Source organism: Scyliorhinus torazame, chromosome 1, assembly GCF_047496885.1.
Source record: "Scyliorhinus torazame isolate Kashiwa2021f chromosome 1, sScyTor2.1, whole genome shotgun sequence".
NCBI classification, from domain to species: domain Eukaryota; kingdom Metazoa; phylum Chordata; class Chondrichthyes; order Carcharhiniformes; family Scyliorhinidae; genus Scyliorhinus; species Scyliorhinus torazame.
Window position 1 is genome coordinate 101,349,430 of NC_092707.1, and position 10,488 is coordinate 101,359,917.

The window sequence follows — 10,488 nt, forward strand, 5'->3', positions numbered from 1 at the left end:
ACCCTTGAGTGGAGGACTTGCATTTTCTGTGCCTCCGTGGGGGTAGTCGGGGCCGTCCTGTTGTACCCGTTGAAACATGCCAGCCAATGTTTAAAAGTTGCTGCTGCATTTGCCGCATGGGGGTTGATTTGTAGACACTCTGGCTTGATGCGGAGAGCAGCCATTCTTCAATTCTTGTTCATTAAATTGATGCACGATCAATCACTACTGAAGCGAGATTGTAGTCCAATTGAAGGCTTTAATGAACAAGTAGTTACCCCAGCAGCTCCAGTACAGAATGACTGCTGTGGGTGAAACACAGACTCTTATGCTCCGCATGCTGGGCGGAACCAGCAGGCAGGTTCTACCGCTCATACTGCAGTATAAGGTACATCCCACCTAGGTACCGCGATACCCCTAATATAGCCTACCACACCCTACATCCATTGTCCTTGTCCTTCTAAACAGTAGAAGTTACAGGTTTGGGAGGTGCTTTCAAAGAAGCCTTGACGAATTGGTATAGTGCACCATGTAAATGTCACACACTGCAGGGAGTGAATGTTTAAGGAGGTGGGTGTGATGCCAATCAAGTGGCCTGCTTTATCCTGGAAGGTGTTGAGTTTCCTGACTGTTCTTGGAGCTGCATTTGTTCAGACACACGGAGAGTATTTCATCACATTCCTAACTTGTGCCTTGTAGGGTGTGGACAGGTTTTGGAGCATCAATCTCCAGTTATATCCAGCCTCTGACTTGTTTTTGTAGCCACAGTATTTATGTGGCTGATCCAGTTAGGTTTGCAGTCAATGGTAATGCCCAGGAAATTAATGGTGGAGGATTCAGTGATGGTACTGCCATTGAATGTCAAGGGGAAGTGGGATAGATTCTCTCATGTTGGAGATGTTGTTGCCTGGCACTTGTGTGGTATGAATGATACTTGCCACTTATCAACACAAGCCTGAATGTTACCCAAGGGTGGGATATTCCCCACAATGCATTAAGTGTAGGACATGATCATCTCTTGGCATTGCTTTGGCCAGATGCTAGGATATGCTTCATTCAGCCCAAGCACTGGAATCCTCATTCACTGCTCTCTAATACTGCACTTCTGGGAATAAACATGAGGATAATTATTCATTTAGGAAATTAGATTATATGGGGGGAGGGGGGCTGAGGCTTCCCTTCAGTGAACCATCCAGCACCAACTTGCTAACAGGAGCTTGTCCATTTACCGAATTGCCCTGGGGATCATTATTATATCGGGGTGCAGGTTGTGGAGGGTGGGTGAGGGGGGGGCGTGGACCCGTGGAGGTTCAATCAATCAAGAGAAAAATAATTCTCCTTCTTCTCCCACATGCACAGGGCCAACTCACGTATAGGGCTGGATTCTTCTGCCCCGCCCGCCACAAGAACGCCACGGGCAAGAATACGACAATGGAGAAGTCCATTAACCTCGGGCGGGATTTTCCGATCGCCGGGCAGACTCGGCCGGAGAATCCCGCACATAGACTTTTTTGTCATAGGGAAAATGGTGCTTTCAGGGGTAACAAAGTTGGAATATTGCGATTGTAATCTCCGACAACGCGCCAATTACATGGACATGAGTTCGGAGAAGGACTGGGCCCAGCACTCCCCATGGAGGCATACAGCTCTCCTCGCCGATAAGGAATTCTGCACAAAGATATCCCAAGCCATCAACGGTTATGTTACCAGCAACCAGAATGGGGAAGTCTCACCTTCCGCATTCTGGGAGGCACTGAAGGCTGAGATCAGGTGTGAAATCATAGCTTATGGGGCCCGAAGGGACAGGAAAGAAAGGGTAGCCAAGCAGGGGCTGATTGACTCTATATTGGAGGTGGATCGGCGGTATTCCACAGCCCCAACAATGGAACTGCTGACAGAGAGGAAAGCTGCAGATGGAATTTGATCTGCTCTCCACAAGGAAAGCAGTCCTAGCTATGCCAGTCACGGGGGGCCTTTTCCGAACATGGAGACAAGGCCGCCGCATGTTGGTGCACCAACTAAGAAAGCAAGCAGTTGCAAAAGAGATAGCACAAGTTAGAGACAGAAATGGCTGAATGGTGGAAGACCCAAATGAGCTTAACAAGGCCTTTGCAAACTTTTACCGAGGCCTGTACACCTTTGAACCCCCAGAGGGGGACTCGGAGATGAAGCAGTTCCTCGACAGACTGTACATACCAGGGGTGAGGGAGAATAGAAAACAAGGGCTGGAAGCACCGCTAGAGCTGGACAAAATTGTGCACTGCATTAATTCCATGCAATCAGGAAAAGCGGTGGGACCGGTTGGGTTCCTGGTAGACTTTTACAAAACATTTTCAGCAGCACTGACCCCGCGGCTGCGGGAGATGTTCAATGACCCTGCTGCCCTCGCTGGCCCAGGCCTCAATCTCACTGATCGCCAAAATGCCTGCTGAATGTAATAATGATCCCATCCGGGGAGAGGACCTCAGAGGTGATCATCACCCTGGACGCTGAGAAAGCCTTCCATCGAGTAGAATGGAGGTACCTCATAGAGGTGCTTGAGTGGTTTGGGTTTGGTGCAGTGTTCACCGCGTGGGTGAAGCTCCTGTACAGCGCTCCCATGGCGAGCTTGTGGACAGATGCCATCAGCTCCTAATGACGAATGTGATATAAAATAGTTACTTTAGAGATATTAGTTAATGTAATGTAGAGGTAGGCCAGTCTAATTCTGGTGAGTTCACAGACAAAGGATTTCAGACCGCATGGCAAAGCAGGAAGAGGTGTGTCCACCAAAGGAGGAGAAAAGGATGCTGGGTAATAAGGGGCCAGAGGAAGGGATTGGAAGTGAGCCAATCAGAATATATCAACAGGTCAGGAGGGATATAGGATGACCTATGGGCATCGTGTATGTGAAACTTGATGCCATTTGAATGTATCAGTACAGACTCCTTTGTTCCACATCCTCACTTGATTCCAGAAGTCTACGGAGCAGGATGTGCTTCGTGCTCCTGAGAATTGAGGAAAGCTTGCAAGCTAAATAAAATAACTAATGCTGTACCTGCAAATCCATCTCGACTTTTATTGAGGCCAGACTGACGGGTAAAGAAACTTGGGATTTAACACTAATACTTTCAGCTGCAAAGAGGAACAAAGCAGGGGTACCCATTATCCCCCCTCCTGTTTGTACTGTCAATTGAGCCACTGGCCATCACCCTTAATTCGGCAGAATGGTGGACGGGGGCAGCACGGTGGCACAGTGGATTAGTTCTGCTGCCTCACGGCACCGAGGTCCCAGGTTCGATCCCGGCTCTGGGTCACTGTCCGTGTGGAGTTTGCACCTTCTCCCCGTGTTTGCGTGGGTTTTGCCCCCACAACCCAAAAGATGTGCAGGGTAGGTGGATTGGCCATGCTAAATTGCCCCTTAATTAGAAAAAATGAATTGGGTATGTCATGATATTCAGGTAAACATCATGGTGCAAACATACATACATACTGATGGACAGATCAACGGACCAATCAATACACACACAACACCACAGCCAATCACAGGCAAGAGCATACACACTATAAAATGGGGAACACGACACTTCCCGCTCATTCCAGCAGGAGACAGCTCAGGGCACAGAGCTCACAGCAAGCCACTCAGACATCCACCATGTGCTGAGTGCCACTCCAAGATAGTGTTAGGGATAGGTCCACAGATTCAAGGGTAATGAACGAACCACAATAACCAGCTTACCATTGTAAATATTGTTAGCAATAAAACTGAGTTGTACTATCCGCAACCGTGTTGGTTCGTCTGTGTAGCAGAGCACCCAACACGACAGGGTACACTAAAAACAATGTTTTTTTAAAATGGTAGACGGGCATTCGCAGAGGGGGCAGGGAGCACAGAGTTTCACACTATGCAGATGACCTGCTCCTTTAAGTATTGAACCGCCTAGCCAGCATGGGAAAGATAACAAGACTTCTTAAGGAGTTCAGTGCCTTCTCTGATTAAAAACCTAACCTCGGAAAGAGTGAGATTTTCCTGGTGAACCCCCGAGAGGGAGGAGCAGAGCTGGAAGAGCTACCGTTTAAAGTGACCCAAACCAAGTTCAGGTTCCTGAGGATACAAGTGATCCACACCTGGAGGCGGCTTCACAAGTGGAACCTCTCTAGCCTGGTGGAAGAGGTGAAGAAGGACCTTCAAAGGTGGGACTCACTCCCTCTTTCGCTAGCGGCAAGAGTACAAATGGTCAAAATGAACATGCTGTCTCGATACCTCTTTGTATTCAGACCACTCCTGATCTTCATCCTTAAATCCTCCTTCACCAGGGTCGAAAAGCTAATCATGGCCTTTGTCTGTGGGTGGGGTGTGGGGGTTGGGGGTTGGTGGGGGGGGGGGGGGGGTTGGAGTCCCTAGGATACGTAAGACCATCTTGCGGGCGACACGTGGGAGGCCTAGCCCTACCGAACCTCCTATTCTACCACTGGGCGGCAAACACAGAGAGGGTGAGGGGTGGCTGAAGGAACCGGAGGCAAACTGAGTCCAAATGGAGGAACCCTCCTGCTCGGGGATGTCTCTCTAAGCTACTGCACCACTCCCGCCCCCCCCTGCACACACACTCCAGGAGCTTTCTGGTAGTGGCCACACTGGTGAAGATAGCTACCATGTTTGGGACGTGGGGGCAGGGCAGAAGGACATTGGGAGTAAAGGACATGTACATGGACATTAGACTGGCGACGCTGGGGCAATTCTCGGAGAAGCTCCAACTCCCGAAAGGGAGTGAGCTCAGAAACCTGCAGCTGCGTGACTTTCTCCTCAAGGAGACAAAAACATTCCCCCAGAGACCCAGACACACATTTTTGGACACAATGGTAAGGTAGGACCTGTTAGGGGATGACAAATGTGGCGGCATTTACGGACGACCCATAGAAAAGGTCACGACCCTGCTGGATGAGACCAGATGGAAATGGGGGGAGAAGCTGGGCATGGAGGTAGGGGTAGATTTATAGAGTGAGGCACTGCACAGGATCAGCTCCACCTCCTCTTGCACCAGGCTAAACTAAATGCAGTTCAACATGGTGCACAGGGCGCACCTTTCTAAGACACATGAGCGGGTTCTTCCCGGAGGTGGATTTTAATTGCGAGTGGTGTCAGGGGGGCCCACCCAACTACACCCACATGTACTGGTCCTCCACCATACTCAGGGAGTTCTGGACAACATTTTCTGAAGCCATGTCTAGGGTTGTGGGGGTCAAAATGGAGGCATGCCCATCTGTGGCAGTCTTCAGGGTGTCAGAGCATCCCGAGCTCTGGGCAGGGAAGGGGGTGAACGCACTGGCCATCCCCTCACTTATCGGCAGCTGGAGACTTCTGCTAAGTTGGAAGTCGGCAGCACAACCCAGGACCTCGAAGTGGCTCTCAGGATTGATAGATTCATTGATTGATGGCTCCTTCGAGGAGGGGAAAAGGTGTTAGCTGGGTTTATGAGGGAATGGGAGGGGCAGAGGGGCAGATGTTTTGCAACCACTGGAGAGGGAGTTCTTCTCCCCTGTACACAAGGTGCCGATACTGGGTGAGGTGTTTTCGAGAGGAAGCGGTAGAGGGGTTGCTTGGAAGTGTGTGGGGGCGGAGGGGGGGCCAGCTGGGACTTGGGCCGGGCTGGGACTGGCTTGTCAGACAGGTCCTGGTAAGATAGCCATGGCGGGTAGGAAGGGTGGGGGGGGGGGGAGATGGTGAGAGACCACCGGTCAGAGTGATGGTATGGAATGCGAGAGGGCTTGGGGGACCAGTGAAGAGAACACAAGTTTTCTCGCATCTAAAGTGTCTGAAAGCGGTGCTGTTACAGGAGACTCGTCTGAGGGTAAAGGACCAGATGAGGCTGATGAAGGGCTTCTGGCTTCGATAGTAGGGCACAGGGGGTGGCTATACTGGTGGGTAAGCGAGTGAGCTTCCAAATGGAGGCGGTGGCTGGAGACCATTCAAACCTACCTTGAAAACTCAATGGGGGAACAGGACTACACCCCATCGAAATGAGTGTAAATATAAATAAAGTAAAAGGTTCCGGCGTTGATAACAAATATAAATGTAAATAAGATAATGCGTGTGCGGGGATCTGGGTCACAGGGAAAGTGACAACCTGTTGTACAGATGTTTATGAAGTTGCTATTGCTGGTTTCTTCTTTTGTGTTCTTTCTAATGGCTCTCTCTCTCTTGGTATGTATAGATCTTGTTACTAAATTTTTTAAATCCCAATAAAAATATTTTTGAAAACAAGACTGTTTGAAAGAATAATTCGCTCCAGGAGTGATTGCATGAAAATAAAAGGGCTTTGGTATTTCTCAAACAAAACTTTATTATAAACACAATATTAAACTTTTAAACTCACACCCGAAAAAGAACACCTTACAATTACCCCTGAACACTACTCTCAATTTCCCATTACACAACAAGAAAAGAAACATATATATATTCTAGCTTTTGTTAAAACCGCTTCAGACTCTGGCTGAATGTCTTCAAATAGCTGCTTCAACTCAATTGCTTCATCCTCTTCCTTGTCTTCAGACAAGACTGCTCTGCTTTTAAAATATTATTACTCTTTTTTTAACTATCCAACTGGGGAAAATATTGCCTTCACTTGTGGTCTAAAAACAAGGGTTGCCAGATCAGACTTCACTTCCAAATGCTTTTCTCCAAAACACTGCCTCTCACCACAGCTTTCTCCAAAACTGCCTCTCTCCATAGCTTCTCAAAGTGTCTCCTGGCCTTCCTTGTATCCACCCAGCAATGACCTCACCTTCCCAAACTAAAAAACAAATTAACATTCCAGGGTCTGAAAGAATGTTCATTCCCATTGACTTCCTGGGGCAAACCACTATGCATTTGCCCAGACTGAAAACCCCATCTCTTCATCAATTTCACCTTCTGGCAGCTAAAACCACCCAGACCCTGCAGAACAGAATGATTATTATTTTTAAACATGACTATTGCAGTCAAACACATTCTAACCCCAGGCTTTTGATCCTTAAATTGCCCAATACATTTATGATCTAGTTTTCCTAAAATAGTTCAATCATCACAAGCCCTCACCAGCAGAGCTTCTCCTTATTTTAATTTTGTACTGCACCATTGCTGGAAGATGATGGTACAGAAATTTCATTGCCAGACCTGTCTGAACCCTCCCTGTATGAGTTTGGAAACCCCTTCCAATGTCCTGGAGCTACATATTCAGCTTTCCCTCCCTCACAGACCTCCCCAGCCTCCCCTTATATTCCTTGATCCCATTGTGCTCCTGCTGCATATCTGTTTGATAGCCCCATAACATTTTGAAGTGGATGTGCCTATGCTCCACCCCCCCCCTCCCCCCTCCCCCATCTTGAGGCCACTTATACCCCATACCCACTCTCCCGTCTGAGCACAACTTTCCCAACTCGTAACCCTCAGTATAGATCTAGCCCTGTTGCACGTTCTCTGCCTGATGCCAGTTGTCCCCCTTCCCCAGTACAGCCCTAGTCCTCCAGTCTATGAGAAGCAACCCCTGCCATGCCACTGGTCTGGTAGGCAAAGAGTTATCTGCGACAACTCCCTGAAGGTGATGTGGTGCTGTTTGCGAAGCCAGGAGCTGATTCCTGCAAGCGCTGGGCGATGCAAGATGGGCTAACTCACCTCAAAGTGAGGAACAAAGTGTAGGTTGGAAGGTGCACATTGCTCATGTACCATTGTAAATCACACAGCCTGATGATCCAGGGGTGGAAGGGGGAATGGTGAGATTCCAGCGCACAGGGCTTAGAATGAGATGCAAATGTATTTAAAATTATGTTCCCGACGCGTCACAGCAGGAAACGCGACCCACCAGTGACGGCTGGAACGGACAATCGCAACCTGGATTTACAAAGACGTAAAACAAATTTTTGGCCGTTTCTAGGTATTCTCTGCTCCCAGCCGCCTTGCCACCCATCCGAATGGGGGTGGAAAATCCCAGCCCAGGTCTTCTGCATGGAGCATGAACTAACTAATTATCTGAGGAACTGTAAATAGTACTGAACACTCTGTAATCATCGGTGAACATCCCCACTTCCAATCTTATGCGAGAGGAAAGGTTATTAATGAAGTAGCTAAAGACGGTTGGGCCAAGGACACTGACTTGCGGCGATGCCCTGGGACTGAGATGACTGGCATCCAACAACCACAACCATTTTCCTTTGTGCCAGGTATAATATGAGTCAGTGCAAAGATTTCCCATCATACCCATAAATATCAATTTAACTAGGGCTCATTTTGGGGCAAATGCTGCCTTGATGCCAAAGGCAGTCAACTCTCATCTCACTTTTGGAATTCAACTTTTCTTTTTGTGTTTGGACCAAGGCTGTAATGAGGTCTTGGAGGTGGGTTTCCCTGGCGGAATCCAAACTGAGCAGTGGTGCAGTTCCTAGTGACTAAGTGCCACTTGATAACACCGGCAACCCCTTCTATTATCTTGCTGATGATTGATTGTAAACTAATGGAACAGGAATTGGTCAGATTGAATTTCTCCTGCTTTTTGTGGGAAGGACATACCTGAGCAATTTCCATTGCAGGTAAATGCCTGCAATACTGGAACAAGTCTCAGCACCACACCTAAGAGGTTGCTAACTGGAAGAAAATGTAGGTCTTCTTCAATCAACAATGCAACTCCATCACCTTTTCCTTTCTGTCTGTCCTTCCTAAAACTGAATAGTCCTCAATGTTTAGTTCCCATCCTTGGTCACCTTGGAGCCTTGGCTCTGTAATCCCAACTATATCATATTCCTTTTCATTTATCTGTGGAACTAATTAAACCATTGTACTTTGAATGCTCCACGCGTCCAGGTACAAATCTTAAGACTAGTCCTTTCAATGTTCCTTGTCCTGTCCTTACTATTTTTTACAGTGTCATTTGTCATGGGAGTGTCCCTTTAAAACAGGTTTTTGTCTTATCACATGGCTTCAATGATGTTAGCTCAGTGGGCTAGACAGCTGGTTTGTAATGCAGAACAAGGCCAGCAGTGCGGGTTCAATTCCCGTACCAGCTGAGAATTCTGAATTCTCCCTTTTGTTGCTAACTTTGCCTTAGTTTAATTGCTCTGTTTTATCACCTTTGCTCCTGAGTCGCCAGGTATCTTTCTGATACCGCCACGTGGTTCAAGTCCGAGTAATGATCAATAATCCAATACACCGATTAGTAAGATTTAAATCAAAGCACATTTATTATACACAGTAATCACTACTCATGCATAAATTCTACGTCTAAGCTACTTCTACAACTAACAGGCCTATACTTAACTTGGAACTGGCCCACCAGGTCACGGAAAAAAATGGCCTTTCATTCGGGTTCTGAGCCTGCAGGATTCGAAGTTGGTACAGATTGATAGCTAGGAGCGCCTATCTCGTAGCGAGCGTTGAAGTAAGACTTACAGGTTCGATCGGCTGCTGAAGAGTGACGAGAGCTGGAAGACAGAGCGCCTTGAACTTGGGGCTCTATTCTTATAGTCCCCAGGGGCTTCCCGCCTTTCGGGGCGGATCCTGTACCTGGTTCCAAGTGATTGGACTTTGTCCCAATCACTTGGTTCGATTTTCTCCAATGCTGGAGCGGTTCCCTGATCGATGGGCGGTCTTGAGGTGGTCGTTCACCTCCTTTTGTGTAGGCTTCTGCTGGCGCCGAAGAGTCTGGTTTTGCTTTGTGTGTCTAAATGTTGCTTCTTGTTCCCGGGGATTGTTCATTAGCATGCAATTGGCGGGTGTTTTGTTATGCTGATGGTTGCTGGTATCGATCTTGTCTGGCCTTTCCAGAGGTAAATACACAGCCAACCTGCAGCTGCTCGTTTTTGTCCTGTTGGCTGACTTTCCCATCAGCCTTTGCCGTTCGCCATTTTTAATCGGGAGTTGGCCATTTTAAGTGGCTACATTCCCCCCTTGTGATCCTAACGCGAAGCACGAAGGATCACATAACTATGTTGCTTTCCATTCCCTGACCTGGGGGGGGCGGGGGGGCACTTCCTTCATGGCCTCTGCACTGACCATAGTTATGCAAAAAAATTTAAACTAACAATTCTAAGGGCGCTATGTCAAACAGGGACATGCATTACAAAACAATAAACTGGGAACCTCTAACTATTCTTAATACACTATACTCACTTAAACATTTCATTATCCTAACTTCCTCAACCATACAAACAAAATCATAGCAGTTTATACACAATTTTCCTGGCTTGGCAGTCAAGCTCAGGATCGTACAATTTGCTCATGAACAGTTCTTTACATTTCTTTATTTACAATAAACGCAAGTGAATGCTCTTTATTATAGATCGCGGGGGTCGGGGGTCTGGTCGTATCCGAAAATAGGGGATCTGATCCTATATACCGGGGTTCGTGCGCGGTAGGCTTTTCTTCTCCATTTCCGTAGATGCATAGTCTGCACTATGCAGCAGAGTATCGCTAATACCAGTAAGGTTTCTATTACATAGGACAGGGAGTACCAGGTTATAAACCTGGCACCCCAAGAGGATGTGGTGTCGCTGGTGACTGGG